Here is a 5,217-nt window from a genome sequence, read left to right as displayed (position 1 = left end):
TGTGCCTCAGTTGCCCACAATGTCCCTGCTATTGACTTGCTCTGTTTCCTACAGGTATATTTGGGGATTTTGTCTTTTCTTGTGAGGAAAATGAAGGAACTGTCCAGTAACTGCTGTTTGTTATGCTGAACATTATGAAATTCATATCCCAGAGTTATGTTAGGTAAAAGATGGAATTCCTGTGGATCTCTTCCATGGCAAACTTCAAAACCAGTACATATTGGTAGTTATCAGGCATTGACCTGTATAGAGAGCTTAGACCATATTAAAGACTCAAACTGTAATTACTTTCAAATCCAGAGAAAGTCATTCATGTTGATAACAGATAGCAAAATGAAGATATCGAGGATATGTGATACATTTGCTTATAAAACAGACAGTAGTTTGAGAGTTTTATATATGGATATTCTCTCTCTCTTCTCTCTGTCTTTGTCTCTCTCTCCATCCCTGCAGGTAAATAGTACTGAAGAACAATGCTGATTAATGAATAAAATTATATGTGCTATAATATTATGTTACAAATGTTTCAGCAATGAAGTTAAATAGACTAAAACACAATAAAAGAATAGTTAAAAATCTCTTTCTTTGAAAATAGAATATCTACATAGGAATTGTGTGCACTGCTGACTTATATTAACTTCACTGTTCTATATCATACACGTTATTTAGTTATACATATCAAAGTTACTACTTTGATTTTATACAATAAATTTTAATAAAATGGGTTTCTGTCCTTGGCCTCAAAGCAATTTCTAATCTACGAATAGTAAAATTCCCATAGAAGAAGTCTTAGTTAAGGCACAAACATCCTGAGTTATTAATTCATTACATGAACATAGATTTAAAATTCAGTTTATGACTGTACTTGATGGCACACATTTTTAATCCCAGCCTCTGGAAGGTAAAGTCTGGATGATGAGGAGTTCAAGGCCATACTCAACCTCATAGCAGATTTGAGGCCAGCATGGCACATATATTACTCTGCCAAAAAAAAAAAAAGTGAAGAAATTCAATTTGTTAAGTCCAGCATACAGATAAGTAAACCTTCCTTAACACCTAAATGTCATAAATAATCCAGACAATGTAGAAATCAGTTATAGTTGGGACTGGAGAGATAGGTATGTGTTTAGCATACTGGCTGCTTTTCTGGGTTGGGTTAGCTGGTTGGGCAGCTAAGAACCATCTGTAACTCCAGTTCCAGGGAATTCAATGCCCTCTTCTGGCCTCTGCAGACATTGCATGCATGTGTACATACTTTTATATATGCAGGCAAAACAGTCATATATTTTTGAAAAGTCACACTGATGTAATAAATTCAAATAATAGAGAAAAATCAAAACAACACTTAGGAAACAGTAGGAAGGATTCTTGAATATTAAGAAGAGGAAAGGGAAGGAAGAGATAAGCTGTGCTGAGGAAAAATATGCGTGCATTGCAGTTGTGAATATCCCATTAAGACAAGGACATTTGCTTGTGAAGTAATCCTCTAATTCAACAAGTGGATTTGATTGGTGAACACACACACATATACATCATATACATATACATGTATGTATCAGAATGGGAGACTAGAACTCACAGTAAGAATATTAAATACATATCACATAATTCCAGAGATAATATGAAGAATGAGTCATATCAAAGAGACTCCCAAAATAACACAGGCTACTGCCACAGCCCTTGATTACCTGCCAGAATTGAAGGTAAGAAGACAGGACATACTTCAGATACAGGACTTGGAGCAATGGAGCTAGAACTAAACAGATATGGGAGGAAATGAATGGTCTAACCCAACTGTAAAGTCTAATAACCACAGGACTGGCACAGCATACTACCTGTATTGGTACAGTAGTGGCACTTTAGTCTAGGGAGTAATCAACATATATATATATAATTGATTTCAAAACCTTCTCAATGGGAGGGAACTTATGGGTGGCACTGTAAATATAGCCAAATACAAATGGCTGGAGAGGTCACAGATAGTAGAGAAAACACAATCTATTTTATCTCCAGACAAAGGAGAATTTTTACTGTATGCTAAATATGGATCCTTGTATTTACAGACAAGTATACAATATACTACTCATCAATGAAGCTTTTTTTTTTTTTTGCAACAGATGGACACTATTACAGAGTTCCACAACTGGTCACACACAGAGAAAATATGTCTGAGACATATGTGCCCTAAGTGACATATCTACAGTGGAATCTTGACTTATAAGCTCATAGTACATAGCAGAACAGGGATAGAGAGAATACTAGTACATTCCTCCACTCTTAAGAGGGAAGTGTCCTCATACAACAGAGTAAGATGGACACGCTGAAGGCCACAATTGGTCAAGTTTAGAGAATAAAATACTTAAGATTGTATGAAACTGAATAGGACTCCTATATTAAACCCCACTCACCCATGGCTCAGTAACCATTGAGGAAGAGGGGGTGGAAAGATTGTAACATCTAGGGTTGGTGAATAATATAAGCAAACAGAAGCTTTCAGGAGTCTGGGAACTTGGTCTTATGAAATTTCAACCATGGTGACAGCATGCACAAGACCCATACTGACTCAATCAGACAAAAACCCAGTATAGAACTTGGGAAATGGGCATCAGATCTCCAAGGGACTACTGGCAATTGATTACTACAGGGTGAGGAAGAGGAGATCTTCTTTAAGGGAGAGACTCTACATGGCTGACTAGACTCCAGTGGATAAACTTGCACTGAAGGGATATATGGTACAAATGCTTGACTGGATAGGACTTAACATACATGATAGAAAGCATGAAATTGGGTGAAGAAGGGTATGGGAGGTGTGGGTGGGGAGGGGGTCTAAATTTGATTAAGATCTATAAAATGGAATGCAGAAAAAAAGCAAAATATTTATTAAGAGGTCAATAAAATAGGTGTGTTGTAATGTGCTAATGAAAAATATTTTTAGGGGAAAATCATATACTATACATTGAGAGGGAGACAATGCACAAATTCAGGAAAAAGAATTTAAATTCATCACTTGCATCTATAGAATAGAGCTGTTTAAAATTGAAAATATCACTGCCTAATGTAGCTGAAATAATACAAATTAATTTATAAAAATAATATTGCATGGTTTCAACAGGTTTCTAAAGAACTAAAATCCTGATGTTGGAGAATTGGCTTCGTGGTTAGGAGTATGTTTTGCTCTGTCAGAGGATCTAAGGTCAGTCCCAAGAACCCATGTCAGACAGATCACAACCACCTGTACCTCCATTTCCAGGGGATCTAATGCCCTCTTCTGGCCTCCATCGGTAGCTGTACTCACATGCACATACCTCCACACAGCACACACATAATGAAAAATAAAAAATCTTTTCAAAAAATTCCCAATATACATCATGCCAGAATGGATTTACAGAATTTTTTTCTTAAATGTAGCAAAATATCTACCAATAAATTTCAAGTAAAATTGAATTTAGAACACAGAACATGTCTTTTAAAAATGAAGTAAAAAACTTCATCATTAACTACTTTGTTATAAACACTCAAAAGGTATTTTGTACAAAATTCATACTTAGTAGGCAATAAGAAAACATTGTGACTTGAAGTCAAGCATTCTTCTCAAACCCAGCAAACTTTCAGAGCATTTGCACTACTCTGTCAAGAACAGTGCAAGAAGAGTGAGAGCAAGTATGCACAAATGCCTGTCTTTAGGTAACCTATGCAGTTTCAGAGTAGCAGAGGTGGCTCTAAAGAATCTGGTACATCCTATTCAGGGATAAACACTCTGCAGTCTCTTATTCTCTGCATGTTAGTCAGTTTGTGGATATCTGTGTTAACTACCCTCTGCTGCACAAGGAAGATTCTCTGGTGACAGATGCAAGATGCACTCATCTTTGAGTTAACAATAAGACATTAGGACTCAGTTTAATGCTTTATTGATTTAGTAGAATAATATCAGTAGAACCTATGGCCTGTGACCTGTCTAGTGACAGGTTCAGAGGCCCGATATCAGCATGAGGAATGGGCTCCATCTTAGGAAGCCAGCCTTAAATCCAATCGGAAAGTGGTTGTTTGATTCCATAACATTTGTGCCACTATTGTACCAGTGGACATATCTTGCCCAGCCAAGTTGTTGCAGCCTGCAGATTTCACAGCTGGGCAAGGTTGATGAGTAGTTTTCTCTTCCAGGAGCATGCACAGCACTTTCAAGCACTATGAAAGACAGCCAGTTACTGATAAAGCTTTGAGGTCAATACTAGCTTGGTTTCTCCTTCTTTGCGCTCCAACTCATATTGATAGTGGGTTCATAAATAAGGTCTTACTGTTAGGTTCCAGTGGGTAACAAAGAGCAGAGGCAATGCCAGTATTGGATGAAGGTCTATGGGACCAATTGTCAACAGCATCAAAAAATGAAATATATTCCTGGCATTGGGACTATCTTCAATATGGCATTTCTATCCTATGGTTTCCAATCAGGGCAATGTCTCCTGAGAACTTGAGGGTCATTGTGGAAGAAGGCAAAGAAAGATTGTAAGAGCAAGAGGTGATGGATGACTACAAGGAAACATATATGTCCAGACAGCTGGGCAGTTGATCATATGAACCTACAGTATTCACAAGTATTCACAGCATTCACAAGTCCCACATAAGCTCAAGCCAGACAGAATCCCAGCATGGAAGTGGGGAGGTGGGTAGGACGCCAAAGACCTAGATGAGGAACTATAGGCAACTGGTGGCCACTGGATGAGGGAGAATCAGTTTTCTTTACCAGTGCAAGGACCATTCTTCAGTGGATGATCCCAGACAGAAGGGCAGTTGGAGACTCAAGTTTAACTCAGTAGGCATATACATATCAGATACATATCTTAGTATATGAAATTGGGTGGGGTACAAATAGGCTCAGGATCCAAAGATCATCAAAACATCGTGTGAAATTTGCAAAAATTCAATAATAGATTAAAAAAAGAGAAAGATGTGTGCTAAAATATACGATGGAAACAGAACATGGAAAGTGCAAGGTGGAGAAAGGAACAAAGACAGCCCAGTGCTGCACTTCCTTTAGCCTTCCACCTTCCTCTACACTTGTGATATATCTTATCTCACCTCAATGATAATGCTCTCACCTCAATGATAATAAGTGATAGTATAATCTGGAGTCAAATATGAGTGACCCTAGGTAGAAACCCAGATTCAGGTTACCACAAATACTAAATTCTGATATAGTGAGAGTTTAAGGATATTTTT

Source organism: Nannospalax galili, unplaced genomic scaffold, assembly GCF_000622305.1.
Source record: "Nannospalax galili isolate Female #2095 unplaced genomic scaffold, S.galili_v1.0 scaffold1519, whole genome shotgun sequence".
Taxonomy (NCBI): domain Eukaryota; kingdom Metazoa; phylum Chordata; class Mammalia; order Rodentia; family Spalacidae; genus Nannospalax; species Nannospalax galili.
This window is presented reverse-complemented; position numbering follows the sequence as displayed.